Here is a 26,781-nt window from a genome sequence, read left to right on the forward strand (position 1 = left end):
TATCACTTATATGTGGAATATACTAAAAAAATGATACAAATGAACTTATTTACAAAACAGAAACAGACTCACAGACATAGAAAACAAACTTATGGTAATCAAATAGGAATGGGTGGGGAAGGATAAATTAGGATTTGGGGATTAAAATATGCACACTACTATATACAAAACAGATAACCAACAAGGATAGCACAGGGATACTGTATAGCACAAGGAACTATAATCAATATTTTGTAATAACCTATAAGGGAAAAAAATCTGAAAAGAATATATATATAATATATATGTACATATATATGTAACTGAATCACTTTGCCATACATCTGAAACTAACACAACACTGTAAATCAACTATACTTCAATAAAAATTTTAAATTTTTAAAAATTAAAAAAAAAAATATTAGGGAATTCCCTGGTGGCCTAGTGCTTAGGGCTCTGTGCTTCCACTGCTGGGAGCCTGGGTTCGATCCCTGGTCGGGGAACTAAGATCCTGCAAGCCACACTGTGCAGCCAAAAAAATTAATTAATTTTTAAAAATAATAAAATAAAATATTAACCCCCCCCCCCCCAAATAAAGCAGACTGGAAGTAATGCGGGAGGTCCTGATCACCTACTCCTCAGGGCAAACAAAGCAGGCAGTGCCGCGTGGTTATTATTTGTCAGTACAGATATTTAGATACTACCCTGTCAAGAACACTTACTGGCCAAAAGTGTACCAAAATGAGAAAATGAGGCCTGCGACAGGCATTTACACTTCACCCGATTTAACAGCAGACAATGACAAAATAGGAAAAACCTCAAGTGACTCACAGACCCTGTTAAGCTGCTGGGACACACACACCCCTGGACCCCTTGCATGCTTTTGATTCACACACTGTCAGAGCTCTTCCCACGCTCTCCTTGTGCCCACGAACACTTCACATTTTCTTTTTGGTGGGCTCAGAGAAACCAATGGAAATCTGTTCCTGGGGAGGTGCTAATGTCCAGTGAAATGCGAGAGAGGGGGTTCAGCCTGGAGGGTACAGACTCAAGTGCCAGCCTCATGACAGCCTCTCCACCTGTGGGTTTCTTACTCCTGCAGAGGACCTGCCTGAGGGGAGTGTCCTTTGGAAAATCCACATCCTTTAGCATACTTCATTCTTCCTCTATCCTTTCTCTTTTCCATGACTCTACCCAACTTGGCTGTCTAAGTGAGATGTCTGAATAAAAATGATTTAGTCTGTTCCCATCCTCTCAACCCCTATCTGCTCAATGCCCCAAGAACATAGGGGCCTACATGGAACTTTATTTCACTAGAAATACGTGCCAGCACCATCCTTCTCTCCCACACACTAGAGATGAGCCAGGAGAGGCAAATGACTGAGGCAGGTGTCTCTTCAACAGAAGGGACAGAATCTGCTCTACCTAGTTTCACCCCAAATCTCATGCTTCAGTCCCTAAAAGGGCATTCCTCAGCTCTGCAAGAATAAAGCTTAATTCTCCCCTCACTGGCCCTGGACTCCCCGGGGTTCACATTCTCCTGCCCTCAGAGTTCACCACACCCCTTCAGGCTGGCCTGCTTTAAACAGGGCCTTTCAACAAGATGCGACACCTAATCCATTGCACCAGCTGCGGCAGAGCTTCTGGTGCCAAAAGACCATTGACAAAGAGGCTGCTAAAAATGCATGTGGCAATTTGGTACTGGCAAGTCCCATTGGATTAGCTCTATTCCAAGCCTGTCCGTCCTGTGTCAGACTTCTCAAATGTTCACGGCTCCCCACCCTGTTCTGTTGACATCCTACAGACAGCCTAAATGTAGGCTGTCCACCAGAACTTTCTGCCATGTTGCAAACATTCTGTATCTGCAAAATCCAATACAGTAGCCATGAGTCTTATGTGAGAACTGAGTATTTGAAACGTGGCTAGTGTGACTGAGGACCTTAGGTTTTAGTTTTCCTTAATTAATTTCAATATTAGTAGCCACATGGGGCTCCTAGCTTCCCTACCGAACAGCATAGGCTACAGCCATAGTTCTGAGTACACCAAAGGATAACGTGCAAACTTGGTTAGAATCACCTGGGGAGTTCTTCAAAGTCCCAGTGCCCATTTGGTACCCCAGATAATTAAACCAAATTCTCTGGGGGTGGGACCCACATATCTGCATTTTTAAAATCTCCCCGAGGGCTGCCAAGATAGAGAATCACTGCTCTAAGAGGTGAAAATTTCCACCATGAATAGCCAATCCTCATCCAACCAGACACCTCCAAGTACTAAGCCATTTAAACAACTAGGCCAAATATTCCACCCATCATGCAAATCAATTCTACAACACTATGATAAACCTCAGGCTTGTGATAGCCTGAGGAGCAAATCATGTCCAAAGGCAAAGGGTCACCTAAGGAAGCAATGAGGAGACAAGGAGACCGCTCAGAAAGGAAAGGAAGAGTTTTTTGAAATAACTATCGGCATCCAAAGCCTGGCTAGCATCAGCCCTTACATGTAAATGAGTTATTTTCTGGAAAGCCACCAGTTAACAACAAAATACACCTCAAAATCAGATACTCTGAACAAACAGCTCTAACCGGATTTTTTCCCTTGGCTATAATCCACCCACACACTATCTGTGCCTCAGAGTAAGCTCTCACCACTGTGCATTTTTCTTCAAAGGATAATCTGAAACCTGTGCTTTTTCACTGGGTACATTAAACTTCTTAAATGGCAGCAATTAAAAAGCCAGCATTGGTCCAAAACCCGCTCTCTCTGGCTCACTCTTCTCCAGCAGGCACAATGGCAACCTTCACTTGCCATTACTAATTTCCCCAAGTGTATCATTAACGGGGTGAAGCTTTTTCTCCAAGACTTGGCTTAACAGAGGCATCATACCCAGAGTGTAAGAAATGCAAACAGACACTCAGGTTTCCGTGGCCTCTAACCTTCCAATCAGCATTTCCCAAAGGCGTGCAGTGCCCTTCTGGCTGAATGCTGACAGAGTTCCAAGGCTGATGCAAAAACCTCACCAGCATTTTCTAAGCAGCACTACTGAAAGTCAAAAACAGGAAGAAGAGATTTTAATGGGAAGAGTGTCTGAAGGTCACTCTTAATGACAATAAAAGTTGTTGCCTCTATGTTGACAAGTGAAATATAAATCATCCATAATTAAATCCCCTTCCCCAAATTATTACTAAAGTAATTCAATCTCAAACCAAGAACTCCCCGAGTCAGCCAAGACTTCAGTAAGTCACCTTCACCAATAGACTCCTGTTAAAAGAGAAAGAGCTGGCTTGAGTCCATCCACACTCACAGACAAGGAGTTCTCATGGAGCAAATGTAAGTCCTGCCGCTGTGGCAACTGAAGACTGAAGCCCATTTTGTGTTGGCCTTAGTGGATACCCAGAGCAGCTACACAGTAACAACTTCTCAACTGTCCATTGCAATGGTGGACAAAAAACGTGGACTTTTTAACAGGTAACACAGTACTTACAACAGGAACTGCACTATACTTTTGTAAGTACATCTGAATGTGGGTTATAGGATAAAAAGTCTCTTTCGACTATATAACTGAATTGCCAGATAAATACAAGATGCCAAGTTAAAGCTGAATTTCAGATAAACAAACTTTTAGCAAAAGTACACGCCAACTACTGCATGAGACATACTTCCACTAAAAAAGATATGCTAAATTTCAGATAAATATCTGAAATTCAAATTTAATGGAGTATTCTGGTTTCTTTGTTTTTCCTAAATCTGGCAACCCTATATATAAGTATGCTAGGAAAATCCAATTTGAGAGAGGCAAGGAAGAAGTCTAGTTTGGGGACGCTACCACCCAACCATTCCAGTATCTCAAGGTCAACTGTGAAAACTCTGCCCTCTAGTGTGGCTACTAATTAGCCACCATCTGATAAACAATAGCCCCAATGCCCATCCTTCTCTGGACCACAGATGCTAATTATATAACTCAGTGCCAGGGGTAAAGGGCTCAGATAAAGCAAGTAATTAAGTATGAGTAGGTATCCTAAACAGGAGTCATTAGTAAATGTTATTATTTATTCAATAAAATTAAAAGCAAAATTTGCTATGGAGAAACAATATGAAGACAACAGAAAGTAAACTGAATATATAAGGGGTTATTATGTGAACTAAGCACCCTAAATAGTATTTTTTACAATAGTTAACTCTATTGAACAGTTACTATGCGCCAAACGACATTCCAAACACTTTACGTGTTTCATTGCACTTAATTCTAATCCCCTAAAAAGTGAGTACTATCATCATGCCCATTTTACAACGTGAAGAAACTGAGACACAGAGATTAGGTAATTTGATAAGACTAGGGGGACCATATTTCCTGGTTTGCCTCGGACAGTCCCAGTTTATGCCTGTTGTCCTGGTACAATTATTAAAAGCACCCCCTTTCATCACGCTCATGAATTACCCAGTTTGGATGATAAATTACATGGTCACCTACCAAGGACCCACAGTCAATAACGAGCAGACGCAGGGTTCCATCCAGGTAGTGTGGTTCCAGAAACAGAAGCCAGTCACTGAAACATACTCCCTCCCAAGTCCTACATTCCAGGAAGAGGATTCCAAAAGGAGATGAGAGTAACCTTTTTACTAGACATCCCGCAGGGTTACAAATCAAAGTGAGTTGAAGGCAGGGGGTAGGTGAGGGTCATGTTTTTCAGAACTGTCCTTTATCTCCCTTTAAATCATTGATAATACACAGCACAAATCACCTGTGAGCAGAGAGAATTCCTCAGCCAACCTATATCCACATCACTGGGTCTAAAAATTTTTAAACTTACTCGACTAATCAGAGTAATATTTAACTAGATCCTCTTCTATTTTGGAATGACCTTCATCTTCCTTCAGCCTGGTCTGGGCAGCCAGGGCTTGGTTGTTTGCTATTTATATTAAAACAAAGGTGCGCATGCTCTATGTGCTGGTTTTTAGTTCCATACACAATGAGCTTTCCTTCTTTCCCTATAATAAAAACCTCTCTTCTTTTTTAAAAAAAATCTTTGGCAAAACACTATTTTCCCAATAAACATTAATGCTAGTTTGACAGCATGAAGACACAGAACATGAGCATTAACTTGTAGGCTCTCCTCATATACATAATTGTGAAATGCATCACAAGTGGTCCAAGAAGTAAGATGCCTCTTAAGGTTCAGCACAAGGAAATGGTCACAAGCAGACTAAGTGTTCCCACATATCTGCAAATGCTTCAGAAGAAAGTGTCACCCACTTAACATGGTAATGTCAGCCCTTAACACTTGAGGCTGTGTGACTTTACTTGCTCTCTCTTAGCTTATCTCCTCCTTATACAATGGAGTGGATGGACTAAGGTCTACAGGGTCCTGCCTGGCCCTGAAACGTCCAATTCTACATACTCCCTACAGTCTTCCTGACCGTGCACTGCGGCCTACAATGTGAAAACTCTGCTCCACCGCAAACCCTCCTAACATCTGGCTTCTCAGCTGGTTGGTCCACAAGGGTGGTCCACGAAAGGACACCACTACAGGTCCCCAAGGGTGAGGAAATCAATGCTCCTCTCTCAAAAGCAGACTTACACCAAAGCTACCTTTACTGAAAGCCAACACAAGCATCTGAGGTGGTCGAACACCTGAAAGACAACGGTCCTGTGACCTGGCCCAGAAGCAGCCCTGTGGTGAACAGTGATATTCTCATGTCTGTCATACTCCTTGATATATTAAGTTTGACTCCTGTCATCCCCAGGCCATGTGAAAAATGTTTTTTACTGTTTATTTTTGTGATGGGTCATGAATGCTTCTTCTACAATGACACTAAAATCAACAAAAAGGACAAAACTAGGAACCATGGCTCCAAAGAAGGTTTTTTCCTGACTCAAATCCTCACAAGGCAAGTTTACTGCTGGTCAGGTCCTGATTATAAAAGCAGTGGGAAAGGGGCGGGATTGGGGCTGCTGATTTAACCGATAGCTTTACAAGTGTGTTTCCTGTCACGTAACAGCAATGGCCCTTCACGTCTTTTCGCTCACAAAGGAAAAAAACAAAACAGAAAATGAAAACTGAATTCTCAGCCTGGATTTCACATGATTTTTCACAGAAACTGACTTCATCACTTAACAAAAAAAGCCATAAGCTCAAAGGTCTGGGAGTTAGTCATGATAAAGTTCTACTCATGCATAGTTATGAAACAGGAGGAGCACCTTACCTTCTCACCTAAAGTTTTACTGCATGAAGTTTACAGCCACATTTCAGTGAAAACTTCCATATTGAGATTTGTTACATATGCAGGCATAAATCCCTGGCAACAAACATCACGTTTAAATCCAAAGCCTTCTGGCAGAGAAATAAGTAATACCTCTTGACAAAAGTTGTCCCTCTCCTTCTTATCAGAGCCCTCATTTCAGTAACGTCAAATCTTCTAGAAAATTTGTTATGGAAAGTCAGAGAGAATCAAGAAAAATGCAGAAACCAATAAACAATTATATGTGTTTGGGCCATCTGCTCAAACCAATTTAATCTTTTATCACCACAAAGATGTGCGGTCCTGGTTTGTTTACCTCTCTCTTTTCAGTGGTAAGTTTAGAACACAAAAGCAACTAAATGAAGACAAAATCCTATGGATTCAACACAGGCATGTAACCAATGACTAAAATTTTAAAACAACATTGCCTGCAATTTGATTCATAATCGCAGAAACCAGACTCTTCAAATAATCAACTCTTCTAGCAAACAATAAATACAAAGCTTCTTCCCAGCATATGTAATAATTAAAACGTGATTCTAATAGTTTTCCCTTGTATGAGAACAGACTAGATGAGGGCATCCCAAAGCATATTCTATGAAACCCTGGCCTAAGAGAGGCTATGAAAAAAAAAAAAAGAATTCCAAAGTCAGCTAAATTTGGGAAACAACATACATCACTCTCCCCTCTACAATGCCTATCAGCTTATAAAGGCTCTGAGAAGTCCCTCACTAAAGAAACCCATTACATTTTACTTCACCTAGCATTCTTTTAAATAACACATGTTAACATACTGCAAAACTAGTACTTCAAAAACTTGGTAAGAAATGCCAAGTTAGACTGTATTACCTATACCATCATCTACGTTTGGTCAGAAACTTCTAATGCTCAGAATAGCCAGTCTCTTCTCTTTCTGGTCACATGGGTAGATTACACTTGCCTGCTCCCCCCTGTAGCTGGGCAAGGTCGTGTGACTAGTTCTGGTCACTGACTTAGAGGACCCATCAGCCAGAGTTCCTAAGGGAGAAAAACATGGGGGAGAGACCCCTGCCATCCTATGATGGACATAAAATATGAATGAGGAATGCACTTCTGTGGGTTTAACCCACTGAGATTTTGGAGATGTTTGTTACTGCAGCACCAGCCTAACCTGCCTGATATGCTATGGAGGTAAATTTTCTTAAATAAGTCAATATAAATTGACTAAAGTGACAATATAAATTGAAGTGAGAAAATAAATGTAGAGTTAGAAATATTTGAAGGATGGGGAGATAGATAGTACAATAAGCATACAACAAGGATGCATCTTTAAGAAGGCCACTTTGGTCTACAGAATCTTAAAGATCTAAAGATCAGTGAGCTAAAACTAAATGCCATGGTATGGACTATTTGAAGTGGCCAAGTTTAGCCTGTTTGCAGTTTAGTTTGTTGGCACGGGTGGGCAGTGAGGGTAGCAACAACACTTACCGAGTGCCTATAATGTGCCAGACCCTGAGAAACAAAGTGCACAGATTGCTGCTTTTAATCTTGACAATGTGATAGTTGGTTGATGGTAACTGTTGGCATCATCTCCCTTTCACATGAGAAAACCAAAATTCTATTACATAATTCGTCTAAGATCATACCACCAATAAACAGCTTTCATATAACTATACCTGTCTACATTCTTTTTATTACACCATTAGTCTGAATTAGTAGAAACACCTGAACTATGAAATTTTTTTAAAAATAGTTTGGCGTGTCATTACTCTAATGCACTTTGTAAGAATGTGAAAGTATTGTAGAATCAAAAGGGGGCAAACTTTGGCCAAATGGAAGACCTGGAGCTTTTAAAGAATAAACAGGATGTTCTTGTAATTAACATACTAATTGCTTGCAATGGATAACATTCACTTTTCCAAACAAAGTTTATCTTTTTAAATTATAAAAGACATACTGATTGTAGAACACTGGAAAATACAGAAAAGCATGGAGACAAAAATAAAAATCACAAGTAATCCTACCACTCTCTCCCAAAATTAATATTTGGAGTATTTTCTTATTTCTTTTTCTTTGTTTTTGTACATAGTTGAGATCATACCATTTATATAATCCTGTGTTCTGCTTTTTTCCCCTTATATTAAAAACTTTTCTATGTTATTAGGTTTTCAATAATAATAATATTTTTATCAGTATAATAATAACTAATAGTTATATATTTGCCAGGTATTAGACTAATCACTTTACTTACGTTAACATATTTAATCCTGACAATAACTCTCTAAGGCCTGTATTACAATTGTGCCCATCTTACAGACGAGGAAACTGAGACAGAGTAGGGTTAATGACTTGCCCAAGGTCACAAAGTGAATCCATGGGAGAGTCGGAATCCAGACCCAGGCAGCCCCTGGGTGAGCACTCTTAACCACTACATTGTACTGCCTCCATAATATTCCTTCCTCTAACCTACCAATGATGGACATTTGGGTTCTTACCAATTTTTTTTCTATTACAATAATAATGTTAACAATAAACATCTTTATAGGCATCTAAAGCAATATTCTATCTAAACCTATTCAGACAGCAAAACTGTTACCATTTTAACAAGTTCAATTTATTTTCAGCTAGCTGACAACAGCTGTAGAAACATCTAAGACAGCTAGCATTTCATAAACCAACTCACTGCTCCACCTACCCCTGGTATGAACTTCCACGTGGTCCTCACCTGTCCACCCCACTGCCATCTGCAGCAGATTTCTGTAACGTTTCCATCTGCCTTCACACGGCACAAAGAGCCAATTAAAACCCTGGGTCTGTTCTGTGTGTCCCCCAACATATATAAGCAAATTCCGTAAATTTTTATGTCTGGAATATTTTAAATGCTAACCTTATTTGTCCCTAGTCTTATAAGCTTGTGGCAATACAAGGCATACAAAGAGAGATACTATGCTATATGCATGTATAAAATTAAAATGAATGATTTTCTAATTTAGACAATAATCCAGAAAAGGGATATTCAAATATTTTACTTTTTGCCTGCTTTTCACTGCTTACACTGAATGACTGAACTCTCTTGCAAGATTAAAAGAATGGTCTGAGGGGCTTCCCTGGTGGCGCAGGGGTTGAGAATCTGCCTGCCAGTGCAGGGCACACGGGTTCGGGCCCTGGTCTGGGAGGGTCCCACATGCCGCGGAGCGACTGGGCCCGTGAGCCACAATTGCTGAGCCTGCGCGTCTGGAGCCTGTGCTCCGCAACAAGAGAGGCCGCGATGGTGGGAGGCCCGCGCACGGCGATGAAGAGTGGCCCCCACTTGCCACAACTGGGGAAAGCCCTCGTACAGAAACGAAGACCCAACACAGCCATAAATAAATAAATAAATAAATAAATATTTAAAAAAAGAATGGTCTGAGATGAAAATAACCCAAAATCAAGTTTCACAAGCAGATCAGATAATGGTGTGTTAAGTAAAAAGGGAACTGGTTGGTGGCTCTGGCTCACGGTTCACACCTTCTGAATTCAACTTACCAGCATGGCTATCCAAGAGTATGTTTTAAAAAAAAGGGAATGTGTAAAAGAAGGGAAAGGCAAAAGCATAATTTAAAAAGTTTAGAAATCGTCAAGAAATTTTCCAATACATCAACCAAACCACATAGAGAAGTCATTTGCCATTTAAGAATGAAAAAGATCAATACTTCTCAGAAGCTAAGTATCTCCACATTTTCTACAAAATATTTTTCATGTTGTAAAAAAAAACAAAATGTTTTTTACAGATTCTGAAAACACACCTAGAAAAGCAACCTTAACTTTACTGACCAAAGACCTAATAATTAGATACTATAAATCTCTGTATAAGGTACTTACATAGAGCCAGAAATGTTTCCATACAAGGAGAAGCCCTCTGAAATACATGTAAGATACGAAAAGTGGCAAAGCAAAATTCAAAATATTATAGATATGCAGACAGCAAAATAAAAGAAACAAAGCCATTTGCGGGGCACTCTAAAAAGCTTAAAATTATTGCAATTAGTCCAAGTCCAAACTTCTAACAGACTTTAGAGGATAATTAAGACATCTGTTAATACCAACTTTCAGAAAATTCTTACTAGGAACTTGGTTTGTATATAAGCGCTTTAAGATAAAGTTCACTCACTGTTTTCCTGTTACAGTTAACATCTAAATCCTCTGTTCTTATTTTAGTTCCACTCAGTAATCCAAATACTGCATTTTTAAAGATTTCATCTTCACAGAACCCAAACTAACAGGTTCTTTGGATTATCCCCACAGGCAGCCCCCGCCTCCACCCAGCCACCCAACCCACCACCCCCACCGGCCTGTTCATGTCCCCATCAGGCTCCCAGCGCCCCGCACGGGACTCCTCCTAAAGACTGCACAGCCCCGCCCCCCCACCTTGTTTCTACCATGCTGATTTAAAAAAACAAGCCTTGCAATTAAAAACAATTTTGAAAGACCACAGTCAGGAAGTAAATCAATTACACACAAGAATCAAGTACTGCAGACAAATGGCCAATGACACGAAGTCAAAAAGTGAGTAAGCGAAGAAAAAAACAAGATTTTGCATGACAGTTAACCAAATGCCTTTTATTCTGCTTCTACAATGTTTTGGCATCCAACCATCAATAATTCATATACAAATGACAGTCAGATATATAAAATATAGGACTTTTTTTTTTAAACCTTCAGGGCCCCAATTTTCATTCAAACCACAAAGACTGCATATTTTGCAGTGAGTGGAGTAGGTAGGGCAGGGGAACCTCCACGTGAAGTCTGGCAGAACGCATTACTCATTAGTCCAGGTAAAACCATGCAAGATTTGATGTTACACAGAAGTGTTTTCCTCCATATAGTCACAAGATTTAAGATTACTGGAACAAAAAGATAAATAAATAAAAATAAACCTTGCTAAAGAGGAAAGCCACCACCTCTATTCCAATTCTTTGCTCAAGTGAAATGACAAGTTTCAAGATATTTTGTTAAACTGTAGCTATTTTAAGGCAGGACAAAGCTGCATCGGTGCTTGTCACACAGCTTGCTCCCAATCTCTTGGCAGTTCTCCAACACATTCTAATTTTTTATGCACAGCCTTGCTGGAATCTCACCCCACTTATCTCTAAAGACACACTAAGTAAGATGTTGCCACATTACACAACCAACCTGCCATTTATTCCCATCCGTTCACTTTGAACAATGTCTGACTAAAAAAAAAAAAAAATCAGAGCACCATCTGTGTGGATGCAGCTTAATCCAAATGATCCAATTCACATGGGTCCCCAAAACAAGTATCGGAATACTGTTCAAGCTGGGAGGAAATGCTGTGTGTCAGTGCCCAGAGAAAGGCTGAATACTCACCAACCAAGGAAGGAGAACTGATACAGAGGGAAAAAAACAAGATCAAATCCCGACTACAGATGCTAGACCCTAGTCATGCAGCCACTGCCTACATTTTGAGGCAGATTATTAATCAGGGTGTATTTTAAAGGATAAACTCAGGATTTAATGAGTCCCATTACTTCCGTGAAAAGAACGATTTAACATAACATTACATCCTCTAAGTCAATGTACTCTCTAATTGTTAGTATTTGGCCAAAAAAAAAAGTCCTCTTCAAAAACAAACTGGAATGGTTAACCACATGCTGTTACATTCCATTCTTGCTAAAAAAAATATATATTTAATTAGCACATTTGCTCCTCATGGTCTGCACAGCTGCACAACATTCCAGTGATGGGCCAGCTATCGATACACTCTTTACATTAAAAAACTACTGACTTCAAAAGTTGAGAAGACTGAGAAGCAGTTCTCAAGCATGACCCACTAAAGATATTTTTATTTCATGTGAACAAGTTTCCTTTAACAAGGGTATAGTCCAAAGGACAATATATTATAATTAAGAATAAAATATTCATGCAAACATACCCTAACAAAATCATTCTTCAGAGCTGGAAATATATATATATGTATATATATTTATATATATCAATATATATAAAATTCAACTGACAGACAAGAACAGTCTTCCTCAGGAACAAGACAATAAATTAGCCTGCCGTCTAATTAAACTTTCACCCTTTCTGAATCAAAGATTTTTAGAACTAGGATGAAAGCTGATGTTCTTAATGTCAGGAACACATACTTAAAAAGCAAAACAAGCCTTTCGAAATGAGAAATCATCCTGATTATCAGGGAAATTCAGGAATTCTTCTGGCAGTGGGTGTTGATTTAAAAACAAACAAACAGACCAAAAAAAAAACCCCCCAAAAAACAAAAAAAACCTACGTTAAAGAATAAAACACAAAGTGTGCACTGGTTTCTCTTCTGCTCAAATGGCACACAAATGTCTCTGCTCCAGGATCAGGGTGCTTCTTCGACTCCGCCCCAGGAGATAAGTCGGGTATTTAAGGGCAGCTGGCAGCACGGAGCTGTCAGCCTCGCTGTGAGAAGGACCAGGCCCCTTTCAGAGAAGTTACCCAACTGATACCTCTAACCACTCGCCTCCTAAAATAGAGACAGGTGTGCTCATCCAGTCAAAGGTCCAGATAAGGCTACATTCAAGCCTCCTACACTCCCTAACCTGGGGCACCGGGACCAGACACTGGGCACTGTCTCAGCTCAGTGCCTCCCCAGGTGCCAAGACTCAACGTTTGAAGCTGCCTGTAGGTCAAGATGAGATCCCTCCCTACTCCAGGCTTCAGTCAGCCCAGGCACATTAACCAGCAAACATTTCCCTTGATGGGTTTTGGCCACCCTCAAAGAGAATGACTCCCACCAGGTTGGGAGTTTCTGAACAATCCCTCATTTGGAGAGAGGAAGTCCAGAGTGTACCTGAGCTCCATCACCCAACCCTGCTCCATCCATCACCCAGCCCAGCTCCATCCACCACCAGGCCCAGCTCAGATTTCCCCTCTAAACTGTGCAAGGTGCCACCACTGGCCTTAGTGTTTAAACCTGGGAAGAAGATCATTTGCCATTTTTCCTTGTGGCCAACTAACCCAAGTGAGACCAGTAACAACCACAAAGTACCTCACAGAAATTGCTGGCAAGGGCTTTCTTTCTCTTCCAATGAAAAGGTATTTCTCCCCTCTTTCCACTCCCTCTTTTCCTCAGCACATGAAGAAACCCTATTAGCACCTTCTTCAGGAAGAGGCCAACTATACTAGAATTAAGGCAACAAAGAAGTGCCAGCAAGTCACCTGCATCACATCCATCCATCTGAGGTCCCATGGCTTAACAAACTGGTTTGCATAATCAAATATGTATATTGCTTTTTCTCCTTGAAATAGATCCCGGATCTGAAGATAGAATTTTAAAGAGTTCAGCTGATACAAATACCCTAGGAAAGCTGAGCTATACTGTATGCTTTCAACAATTACAACCAAATCCAGCCCAGTAAAATTTATTACATTTAAAACCAAGATTATAATAACCACATCCATTCCATTTGCAACACTTTATAGGGTAGCTGGTTCCAAAAACTCTGAAATCTGAAGACAAAAGTAAAATCAGATGTTGTCCGAAGCATACGGAGATGTCTCTCAGGGAATTAATGCAACTCCGATGGGAATTCCTCTCAAAACAAACAGCACACATTATCTAATGATAGCTTAATTTCTGGTACTTTTCCACTACAAAACAATTTTTTTTAAAGAAGAGAAGTATCTACAATAAGCAAATTTGGGATTCTCTCAATCTTTGCCGTTTTCCTTAATACCCCGCCACTGAAACAACTCAGGGAAACCGACAGTATCCATAAGCCACAGTTTTAAATATTGCCAGTAGTAATAAGATATTATGTTCTGTCATGCTACATGTACCAACTGGAAGGGTGATAAACATCAAGGGATTATTCAGACTGTGAAAACTTTACATCTTTAGCTTGAGATTTGAGGACTGACCCTTATTCATGAGACGAACAAATATGTACAGAGGGAAAAAGGTTTAAAAGACAAACACCAAAATGATAACTGCATGTCTCTGGGGTCACTGAATGGGGTCAGTGATTTTAATTTTCTTCTTTGTGTTCATTTTTATTTTCCATATGCTCTACAATATTTATTATTTTGGTAATAAATATTATTTTGAAAATTTTGAAATTGTTATGTTATGATTTTATGTTATTTTATACCTTTTTGAAAGTATATATTCTACATAAACTATTCAGAAAAAACCTAACATACTGTATATAGTAGCAGACACTCAAAAATTCAGGGATTCTAAAAGGTGAAGAAAATGAATATTTTAACTTTTAAGATGATTGTTCTCCCTATAAAAGCACTCCTACGCTACAGGTTATAAAATACAATGGAAAATGTTTAAACATCACAGAGAAAAATAATAAGTATTGCCTTAGGGAAGAATCTAGGTTTTTCTTCCCCTTTAAATAAGATAAAAGGGGGGGGGGTGGGGAAAGCCCTAGACCGTGATAAAAGTATGCATTATCCCACCCCAAAGACTCTGTACAGCTGGTGAAGAACACTTGGAAAAATGTGTAGCCCTTGAACATTTAGATTTGGCCTTGAAGCAAACACACGAGGACAAAAATTATCCCTGAAACAGCCATCCAAGAGGGTAGGGAAACAACAAGAAATTTCATCCAGAACCAAAGGCAGTAGCCATTCGAGGCTGGTCTCCACCCGGATGATGCTTCTGTCAGGCTCCCCTGTGGCCCAGTTTCTACATCTTTTCCCACACTCCACGGAAATGGCAAGGCTCTAACAAACTGCACATTTAAATGAGGAATGAAAAAATCTTTTCAAAACTTCGGCGTTCTTTACACCTTCAGTACTATTAATGCTGCCTTTCTGAAAGCCCTGGTAGAAAAAAATTGAACAGCAGAGGGTATATTTAGCTGATTAATCATTTCACTCATTAGTTTTTATCCAGCTAAAATGATGCTTGTTCTGGTGTTAGGATATTTTTAATAAAGATCAAAAGTTTATTGGTAAGTATTTTCAAAAAATTTGGAATACATGGATAGATGAAATTAGAACTCCACAATCCCATCACCCAGAGATAACCACTGTTAGGCTAATGAACTTACTAAGCAGAGACATATTTAATTATACAAATTAAACACTGAACATATACATTTCAAAAGAATAAATTCTATTCATATGTCATTCTAAATTTCATCCTATTTCATCTGTTGAGTAAAAAATTCGTAGTTATATTCTGATACAGATTTTACTGCCTAAGTAATGGCTTCAAGTTTATATGTTAAAGATCAGAATCAGCAAGGAACTCTAGGATCCTAGAGCAGAGATGTCAAATGGTTCTTTAGAGTTCACTAAGAATGGAATTATGATGCCTATATAAAAGGGCCAATTTTAAAGCAATCTTCAAGTTATAACATCTTACTTTCATATCTCAAAGCACACTTCACCTGAACCCCTCCTCAATCAACCATTTAAAGTTCATGGCAGAAAAAATACAAAATTCCTGAAAGTAAATTAGTTCATTTTTATAAGCTACATTTTACAAAGTACCAATACAGTTGAGGACGTGGACCATAAAACAGAAAGTACTATTTCCTCTCAAACATTTCCCTCACCAGCTAAGGACAAAGTGACTCATTCCTGGGATTCACCTTCCTTCAAAATACTATCTCTATAAAATTCCCCACTTAAAAAGTCTTAAAATAGCCCTTTGTCTCCCTTCATGGTGGAGCTTTCTCAATCACACACATCTCTCTTTCTCATGTGATAGACAGATAAAATAGATATCATTATATACATACATAAATGTCATATATAACATTATATAAGAATTTCTTTTCATAAGAAAAAAGAAAGAGTATCATTAAAATTCATTCCTCCCACTCTTAGCCTGAATATTCCTGAGATGCTGAGAAACCATTAATTGGAAGTAATCTAAATCTGGAGTCATTTTTATTTTAAAATTTTCACTCAGAATTTTTTTTTTAACATCTTTATTGGAGTATAATTGCTTTACAATGGTGTGTTAGTTTCTGCTGTATAACAAAGTGAATCAGTTATACATATACATATATCACCATATCTCTTCCCTCTCGCGTCTTCCTCCCTCCCACCCTCCCTATCCCACCCCTCTAGGTGGTCACAAAGCACCGAGCTGATCTCCCTGTGCTATGCGGCTGCTTCCCACCAGCTATCTGTTTTACATTTGGTACTGTATATATGTCCATGCCACTCTCTCACTTCGTCCCAGCTTACCCTTCCCCCTCTCCGTGTCCTCAAGTCCATTCTCTACATCTGTGTCTTTATTCCTGTCCTGCCCCTAGGTTCTTCAGAACGTTTTTTTTTGTTTTTAGATTCCATATATGTGTGTTAGCATACAGTATTTCACTTGGAATTTTATCTACATTTCTGACCAATACCAATGAAACCTGGTGGCCTAATGGTTACAAAATTAGTTCCAGCAGCAGTGTTTGGGCTTCTACAAGTGAAAACAAATATGTCACAGAATTCCACTGCTCTCGTCACACAAGTGTGCGGTTTGGAAATAATAAAGAAACCTGGTCTTCCCCACTCTTTAAGCTGACCCAGACTAGTGGTGTCTAGCTATCATTCCATTACATCTGAATGCTCTACCCCTCTCACACCCACACCCTTCAGAAGGTGACTTACAGATGCTGATGTTTTCCCACTGCTCTGGATAAGTGCAGAGGACAGATATGACAACCCTTCGGACTCTTAAACCATCCCCTAACAATAATCTACAATTAGCCAGGCTTACTTTTTTCATTTCTTTTTTAAAAACTAAATGGTTGATTGCTTTTTTTATTACTTAAAAAATGATCCTCATGGTAGTCTATTATATTATTTACTGTACTCTTCTCTATTTGTAAGATATTTCAAAACTCCAAATGAGAAACATTAAGTCATAGGAATTTCCTTTCATATAAGAAAGGAAATCACCCATCAACCCACCATCCAAAGCAAACCATTAATATTTTAATGTATTTCCTTCCAGTCTTTAATATAACAAAACTGGAGTTATACCATATTGTACAGCTTTGCATACAGATATTTCCACGGAATATTATATTGTTGGCATTTTCCCTTTTCAGTAATACTCTAACAAACCGTTATTTTAAGCAGTACATTGAATTCTATCCTATGCCTGCGCCATAATTTATTTGACTATGCCACATTTGCTTTTTCACTATTAATATTGCTAAGAAAATCCCTGCTTAAAAGCCTGTCCTTATTTTTAATTCCTTCTTTAGATTACAGAACTACAAGGGGAATTTCAGCCCAAACGGCATAAACATTTAAGTTTTCTGTTATATATAAAGGACCCCCTGTTTTCCACTCAGTTTGTATTAATCCACATATTCTCCCAACACGTGATGCAGAGGCCCAATCTCACAGCATCCCAGAGAGCATTACCTACCAATTTAAGTGGAAAATTAATCTAATTGTTTTAGTTCTTATTTCATATTACTGGTGGGTTTGAACAATTGAATATGGTTATTGGCTTCTATGCTGTCTTCTTTTACAAACTATGTTCCTATCCTTTCCCTAAGCACTAGGGTTTTAGCGTTTTCTTATTTATTAAAAATAAGTATTAATCAGGTTTGCTTTTCCTACTAATTAGACATAAGGACAAGTTTAATATAGACTTAGCATTATTTATCTGCATGATGGTATTGTTTACTGGAATGTATCTTTTCTGAATAAATCAAATTATTTGAAAGGAAGCATAAAAGTGAGACAAACTAAGCAAAAATTCCACGTTTTATGATAATTAAAACGTATTGTGATGGCACTGGATTATCCCACTTAGCTTTCATAATCCTTTGTGACAGAAACTGTCAATACCACCATTTTGCAGATGAAGATACTGAGGCTCACAGAGAGGTCAAGGCAGCTTGCAGAAGGTCAATTAGCCAGTGCATGGAGTGACAAGTTGGAGTAATTCCAGAGCCCAAGGCTCGGGACTCCTGCATCCAACAGCCTCTCCTCAGCCACCCTAGCCCTGACCTGTCTCCTTCAACTTCTTGAGCATTATCTCCACGAAGGGTTCTGCCAGAACCTCAAATTCAACATGTTTAAACACAAAACTGATTCTCTTCCCAACCAGATAGCCACTCTTCCCCTTAACCTGTCTACTTCTGTCATCATGGTGACAACCATGCTCTTTGTCATTATTCGATTCTGAACCCTTTATTTTAGCTCCTTATCCACTCAGGTCCACTCCCATCCAGTCACCCTGCAAATTGTCAGCAAAGGATTGGGTCTTCACAACCTTTCTCCCATCTCTCCCCTCCTCCTCATTCTCTCAGCCTCCACCATCAATTGCTCCCTTAATCTCTGGACCTTCACCATCACCTCTTTCCTGTCTCCTTGCTTCTAGTTTCTTCCTGTTCCACTGTGTTTTGAACAACTGCCAAAGTGTTGTGTTACTCAAATACCATCACAGAATTTTAGGTGTACAGGATCTTGAAACCTAAGTGCCAGATCTGATCAGTTGGCAGTTCCTGACTCGAACACTGTATTGAGGGTGTTCCTGGGGCCCCATCTCAGCTCTGCAGAAAGAGCACCCTGATTGATTTTCTATGCCTCCCAGGGACACAGGGAGTGGTGCCCATGTGCCAGGTTTTAACCCCCACTAGGATTTCATCTAAGTTTTTCATTTGATAAATTTAGATCTGAGACCAGAAAGATTAATGGCTTGCTGAAGTCACACACCTGGTCAATAAAAGATCTTTACCTTCCGTGTACATATAGAGAGTATATTCTATACGTTAGGAGTATAAAGGCCTTGGATTCAGGAACTAATTCTTATTCACCTTTAAGCCAGCCCACACCACCATCATCCTAACCCAATGACAAGCCTTGGCTACAGAAGGTACCCAATAGTTATTTACTGCATTAAAAACCATATTGCAAAGTAATCTTAGAGTAGCAGCAAAGGAATAACATTCATATAAGTGCTTCTTGGTAAAAGAACTATAATCACACTACTTTCAAGAACAGGAAACTGAACTGACAAAGGGTTTCCACTAAGTGGTCTTGCACAGCCTGTGTTAATAAATATAAAAATTCCATTGGTAACACAGAATTTAAAAAAATAAAAGAATAATAGCTCTTTTGGCATAAAAATGTTAAGGTAGTTTTGAGAAAGCACTCCAAGAGGGGTCAGTGGCTGGTATAGCTTGGATAGTCCAAAGAGAAAGGAATGGAACCGTTATCAGCTGAACGCCTACTATGTGCCTAGCACTGTACACTGCTATCTCACAACTGTATGAGGAAGTATTATTATTTCAACTTTACTGATGAGGAAATCGTGATTCCAAGAGTAATGAACTAACCCAAGGACCTAGATGTGACCACATCGCTGGTATACAATAGCATTAGGATTTGAGCCCAGATCTGTTTGACTATAAAACACAAGCTCTCTCCAAACTAAGGGAAAATTTTCTGCAACAACATAATCATCCTTACAGACCTTAAAGGACAAAAACTTGATTATGATTCTACTGAAATTATGAGTGACTGTTCATCAAAATAAACCACGAAGAGTTTAAAAAAAAAAAAAACAAAACACAAACTGGGAGGTAGTTTTTGCAACACATATAATCCACAAGGGATTATTAGGCAATCTACATTAAATCAATCAATAAGAAAAATATCTAAAAGACATACAGACAAAAGACTAAACAAGGACTTAACAAAAGAGGGAACCCAAAAGGTCAATACTATAAATATATACTTAACCTCAATAATCAGGGAAATTGCAAATAAAAAGCACAATGAGATAACATTTCACAAATATGACTGGACAACATTCTGAAGTCTGGCAAGGTTGTGGAAAAACTATAACATCTGTACACTTCTAATAGGAATATAATCAATACAATCTCTTTGGCATTATCTAATAAGGTTTGGCATTATCTAGTAAGGTTGATGATGCATATACCCTATGAGCCAGCAAATTTCATTCCTGAGAGAGAGAAAAACAAATAATATGTTTGTGTGCATGTGCATGTATCCCCACATACATAATAAGAGACATGTAGGAGACCCATTCATAGCAGTCCTTTCATAATAGCAAAAGAAAAAAAAAAAACTAAAATCAATCCAAATCTCCATCTACAGTAGAAAGAATAAATAAAAGCCATGGTGAAATACTACACAGCAGTGAAAATGAATGAACTACAGCAACAAAATGAAGGAGTCTCAGGAATATGTTAATCTGAAAGGACAAGTCACAGAAAAATACGTAAAGTGTAATTTCATTTATATAAAGTTCTGAAACATATAAAATAAATACGAATTTTTAAAAGGATAACCCATAAAGAAGAGCAAGGGAATGATAAACACAAAATTCAGGACCGTGGCTGCTTCAGATGGGATGACAGAGGGGCACACAGGGGACTCTGAATGTATAATAGGTTCTTCTTCTTGAACTAAGTGGTGGCTGCCTGAGTGTCCATTGGCTTGTGATTCTGTAATATATCTTTTATGAACATTATTTTGTATATACAAATCACTTAATAAAAAACAACTTTAAGGGAAAAAAATGAACCAGAAGGTCAGGATATTGAATACACCAGGAAAAATAGCTGATGACAGAGAACAAGATGCCAGAGGAGAGCAGAGGTAGTAGAGGGGACCCTATGGTCAGGGGTTTAGCTTCCTGGACTCCAGTTCTGCTATCTCAAAACTAATGCCTTCTTCTAGGGGGGGGTGGGGAGTTTGTTTTTTCAACATTAGAGGTGTTTTAGAAAAGAACCTAAAAAATTGATTAATCTAAATAAACATAGTAAATAGAGCTCTTCCACCTGAAGATTACAGAAGAACTTTAAATTAAATATTTCTGTATTAAATAACTTACAACACATGCATTAATTTCTTAGTGATGCAAGGGGAAAAAATGTGCTGATACTTCAGCAAAAGACAAAAGTAAGATACTAGTAAGAACCTTTTGATATGGAAGCCTTTTAGCTGAAGGAGCAGAGCAGTTTCTCAATTTAATGTCCATACAGACCACTTAGGGGTCATGTTAAAATGCAAATTTTGATTGGAAAGGACTGAGCCTCTACGGATTTACATATACAACAAGCTCCCACTTCGTAAGTGATCCCATCCTGATGTTGCTGGCCCACGAACCTCACCTCACTATGGTAGCAAGAGACATCATGAAAATGCCTTCTCTGGTGATGTTTACAAATAGAAATATGAGAGTATCTAATTGAGACCGTTTCATTTTCCCCCAAAGTAGAGATTGACGACGTTATTCCTACACTATAAAAACTTGGATACAGGACGCTTGTTATCAGAAAAAAATCAAGAGTACTAAACTAGGTCTTTTGCAAAGAAAAGGTGCTTTGAGAAACAGCAAAGACTGAAAACTTCCAAGAGAACTCCAGGAGAGGTTTTACTCACCTCCACAGACCTAGAGAAATCGCTTTTCCAGCAGGGGTATTAGCCCTTTCCTTATGGAAGAATGGTTTACATTCCCAAAAGTCTCAAAGGAAGAAACCAGGACTACCATAAAGATATTCACAAAACATTAATTAAGGCCTGATTTTCATGCAGATGTTGGTGGGGGGCCCCACAAAATTAAAGGAGCATCCTATCACTGCATGTAAAAAATATATATGTTGGGCTTTAAAATTCTCTCTAAGAATATGCTGTTAAAACGAAAAGCTTATTATCTCAACAAAAACCACACCGAATAATTTCCCCTCATCATGCCTATGTTTGTTTAGAAGTAGTAAAATCCTCCCATCTCAAAATAGTACTTCTACATGTAAAGTCATACTTTCATACAGCAAGACAAAATAACCACTCACATACTCTTCCAAGGAAACTCTGCCAATGCCAAGTCTCTGCTAAGGATGTGTCACTAGTAGAGTGAGGTCTTGTCGCTTGCTCCTGCAACATCACAGACAGTTGTTACTACTCTCATCCGAGAGATGCTCTTTACCGAAAGCCTGCACAGCAGAAGACGTCCAAGTGACAGCAGTTTCTTCACTGCCCCAGTATTTCTCATTCTCTCTGATGAAGGTTTGGTCTCTCCAGAGCCAACAGAGTTACAAAGAGCTTAACCTAACAGAATTCTGCCCCTGGTAAGTCAGAACAGCTAAACTTCCTGTGACATCAACACAGGGTGTTTTCTTACAACACAGTAAATCCAAAATGTCTGGATAATCTATGGAAGGAATACTCCAAAACATCATAATGCAACATGATTTTATACAACCAGCACAAAGATTTAGCCCAAATCTAAAAAATTCCACCTTTTAATGGCCCTCTATTACTGAAAATAATGCACATAAACCACACAATCTGCAGTCAATTCTATTCTGCAGAGCCACATAAAATCAAATGCCACTAACTTGGGTTCATTAGAGATTTAAAAAATAAAAGCAGACACACCCTTGCTTTGAAACACTGATCTTCCCTTCCAGTTAACTTACTGAAATTCTCTTTTTCACCTATACATTCTAGAAGAGCCTGGGGTGAAATCTGAAATGTATCTCATTTGCCATCCCACGTTGAATTGTAGAAGTGGCATTTATAAAGGAAATTCCTTGGGTACTACCCCAGACTAAATAGATGAGGATGTTGGAACATCTCCTTCTGACCAGATACCAGCTACACAGGCCCTGGTGGTCTGCCCTTCACAATCCCCTCCCCAGCCACATCTGCAAAATATATGTATATAAAAAGTACATATATATATAAACAAACAAATGCAATCAGTTACCACCACAATCCCATTATTCATGACTGGAGACTTAACTTGGCTATCAAAGCCAATCTGAATACCAATTTACCATCAACCATGACACGTTTACCAAATAATCCTTAATAAAGAATCCGAATATGTAAACGTATTTGATTACAGAAAAAGCAAACGATGAAAACAAAGCAAATAGACGTTTAAAAAATCATTTTCCATCCATCAAAAACATATGTAACTTCTTTTTAAAACAATTTACTGAATGTTAATATTTTTTAAAATGTCTCAGGGACATATGAACTAAAATATATCAATGGTTTCATTCCAAAAAATGGTTTCCTACAGGAAAAATTCATACTCCTAGTATTGATCAAACACAGAGGTACCGTAATGTCGTAGCTGTAAAGCACCAAATAATAAACATCAACTTTCACATATGATGAAATTGATGGAGAGTTGGGTTGTGGTTTACGGATTACGGGTGAAAAGACGCTGCGACTCCCAACACAGACTGCACCACTGCCTCCGCACACCACTGGGCCCGGTCCTCCCGGCAGCCCCTCCCTACGGCTCAGGTCCCTCGGTCGGAGATCAGATTCCGGTCCGCAGCCGCAGGCCGACTCCCTCTGCCCGCATTAGCACTGCAGGACACCCCTTCATCCCAGCACGGCCCAACAGGCTAGGCGGGAGGGGGTTACCCAAAGAGAAGACTCCCCTCCCTCACTACTAGGTGACCTGGTCCTCCCGACGCCACATCCAGCTGAAGCAGCATGACAAGGTAGAAGCAGCTCCGAGTCTCGGCCAAGGGCAGCCCTGGGCCTGGGTGGGGCCCGGCGGGGGCCGCAGGCGCCGAGTGGCCTTGCCAAGCCCCGCCAGCGAGAACCAGGGGAGGCTGCGATACTGCTGCATTGTGCTGCATCACGGCAAGGGCACCGTGAGCCATCCATCTTGCCAAAAAAATCACATCCCCGTCCAGATAAACCCCACCGAATCCATTTTTCTCCTCCGCCGAAGCACCCCCATACTCGCCCTCTCCTCACTTACTATCGGGCCCGGCTTTTGACTGGAAAAATAACGGACACGGTTTGTGTACCGATGCCCACAACACTCCCCCCTCCCCATCTGACGGCAGGCACTTGGCATCTTTCCTATCACAAAAACAAAGGGAAGGCTCCCCCCAAAAAGAGGGCCGCGGGCGTCGTGTGAGGGCTGATGACCAGAGGGGCTTCCAGCCCACCTCCCCAAAGGCAAGCCCGGAGGGTCCCCGCGCTGGCACAAACCTGTTGAAGAGAGGGTGGCAGGAGCTGAAGGGCGGGCGCCGCGGCGGCTCCGCGACCCGAGGCGGCTCCCGCCCAGCCCTGGGAGAGCGGGGACGGCAGGGAGGGCGGGGGGCGGGCGCGAGGATGGGCGGGGGTGGGGGCGCCGGGCCGCCGCCTCCGTTTCAGCTGCAGCGCGGCGCAGCCGGGACCACGCCTGGCCGCATCCCCCGTACCGTTACGCTCAAAGCCCGGCCCTGTCAACACCGCCCCCGCTCGCCACCAGCCGGGGCTAGAAAGAGGGCACCCGAAAATACACCCTCCCGTCTGCCCACTTCGCAACCACCCCCGCGCCGGGGGCCGCTGCGCCCGGCTGGAGGGAGGAGGCGGCGGAGGCGGGGAAGGAATCGGCCCCAATGCGTCCAGGGATGAGGCTGGGCGGCCGCGGTGCGCACGGCTGCTCTGCGACCGCCTCACTGCGGAGCCCGCCGCCCCCCGCCCCGCACCGCCCGCGTACTCAGACGCCACTGGAGACCCGGCTCCCCGCGCCGCCCCCGCCCGGGCTCTACAGCTTCCCCGCCCCCACCCCGCTCCCCGGGCGCAGGGCAACGGCGGGACAGCCGCGTCCTCCCGGCCTGGGCCCGCGCCCCTCCTCCCGCCGCCCAGGAGCCAGCCCGGGAGACAGCCCCAGTGAGTTGGCATCTTCCTGCCTCAGGCCCCCTACCTACCTCCCGCGGATAGGGGGGTGGGGGCGCCGGGGTCCCGTCCTCCTCCCGCTCCTCGGCGGCCGGGCGGGTGGGCCGGGAGGCGACTCCGCGGGGCTGTCCGCGGCTGGGGCCGGGGCTCACAGGACGGGACCGGTGGGCGCTGTTGCGCGGGGCTGCGCGCTCGCTCCGGGCGGAGAGGCGGCCGAGGGAGGGACTGGAGGAATCCGCAGCCTGCTCGGCAACAGCTGCACTGATTCCGGGGGTTGGGCGGGAGCGCGGGGCGGGGGGAGGAGGGGAGGGAGCTGCAGGGAGGGGGCGAGGGGCGGGGAGAGGGAGGGCGCGGACGCGGGCAGGCGCCGGGTGCGCGCACACGCGCGCGCACACGCTCTCTCCCGCACACCCTCCACCCCTCTGCTGCGCTCCTCCCTCCTCGGTTTCCCTCTGCCGCCGGCCCTCCGCGCTCGCCGAGAGACCCGCAGCCGCCCACCCGGCGCCTGCTCCGCGCGCGACCCGAACCTCGGGCGCGTCCACGCTTTCCCCGCGGAGCCTCTGCCCTGGCCCAGCGCCGACCTTGTCCCCTGCCGCGGGGACTGGCCGGGGCTGGCCTGGGCAGGGTGGGCACCGCCGCCGCGCTGTCCGAGTCAAGGGACAATGGGGGCTTTGTCCCCACAGCCGGCAAGGGCCAATTTCATGTTTAATTTGAGGCTAATTCGATTATCGCCATGGAAAAGGGCAGCCTAATTTTCTACGTGACTCGTGCAGCCTCTTTTTGCCCTCGATGTTTGCGTTTGGAACGCAATGGAGAGAGCGTGTTGAGGGAGGCTTTGGAGAGTCGTTTGGTTGTTTAGTTTTAGTTCTAGGTGGTGATGCCTTATAGGTTCTGCCCAGCCTGATGAAGACCGGTGGTGACCTCTCCGTGGGAAACCTGGGCGATGGAGGGAAGGCGGTTGTTCCTCGGCGAAGTCAAGATCTTCCTCCTTTATGAGTGATTTTTCACCCTTTCCCTCGGGGTAGCTGGTAATAGACCCTACAAGTGGTTCGTCCAACTCTTGCCTCTCTCGCCGTGAAGCCGGCTCACTTTAGCCTGATTCGGGTGCCCTTCCCGAGCCACTCCTAGGAAGTGGGGACGTCCCGGGTGCGGTGGAGGCCCCGCGATGGCCTGAGGGCTTGAGTTCTCCCCCTACCCATGTACCGTGAGATGGACACGGGACGTTTCCTCGAGACTTGGCAAGTGCTAGAGCCGATTCTCAACCAGCTTGCCTACCCTCGCAATCCCCGAAGCTATGTAGAAATTCTGGAACCGCCACTGTTGAGGAGAAAAGATGGTGTCATCACCAGGACCACGAATAGAAATGCTCTTTAGAAAACAGCCTGGAGAAACTGACTTTCTGCCTGCTCTGTAAGTGCCCAAAGCGGCACCCTAAGCCTTCAGAGCGAAGAGGGGCCTTCTCCGTTGTTTAAAAAAAGCCCTAAGGCTTTTCTCCTAAAGCTCTGACCCTCAATACCTGAATAAAAATTTTTTCAAAAAATAAATAATAATGATGATAATAGTCAAACAGCTAGGATCATGCTTATGTCTCAAATCAGTAGACATGATGGATTTATATTTTTGTATGTATTTTTCATGAATATTTTAAAATAAAACTAAACAAAATAGTCTCCGCAAAGTGAAGATGATTCTTCCTTTTAGGCTTTCGCCATCAGTTTGAATGTTTGACCAAAAGTTTATATTTGATGTATATGAAAAAAATTGAGGACGGCAAATGATTTAACATTTTTCTCACAAGGTTGATCAACACAACCAGGTAAACTCTCAAAAGGCAGGGTTCTTTGTTCACTGCTTGTACGTAGCAGGCATTTAAAAGGTACTCAAAAAATATTTGTTGAATTGAACAGAATCAACATGTATGTGGCTGCCCTTATTAGGTAATGCTGG

General features: G+C 41.7%; 1 protein-coding gene across 3 annotated transcripts in view; it reads right to left on the reverse strand.

Annotated features, from left to right (window-relative positions):
- SPTBN1 (spectrin beta, non-erythrocytic 1) overlaps nt 1-25,091 on the reverse strand; it is a 195,785-nt gene extending 170,694 nt beyond the window's left edge. The window contains exons 1-2 of one of the 3 annotated variants that reach the window (XM_059943349.1): nt 24,867-25,091; nt 21,990-22,071 (exon numbers count right to left, since the gene is read on the reverse strand). The gene's annotated coding sequence lies outside the window, so the exon portion shown is untranslated. Of the gene's footprint in view, nt 1-21,989; nt 22,072-24,162; nt 24,256-24,866 lie in introns of those variants that run through there. The other 2 variants (XM_059943347.1, XM_059943348.1) reach the window with 2 other exon arrangements.
- Between the last annotated feature and the right edge of the window lie 1,690 nt (nt 25,092-26,781).

This window comes from Balaenoptera ricei, chromosome 13 (genome assembly GCF_028023285.1).
Source record: "Balaenoptera ricei isolate mBalRic1 chromosome 13, mBalRic1.hap2, whole genome shotgun sequence".
In the NCBI taxonomy this organism is placed as follows: Eukaryota; Metazoa; Chordata; class Mammalia; order Artiodactyla; family Balaenopteridae; genus Balaenoptera; species Balaenoptera ricei.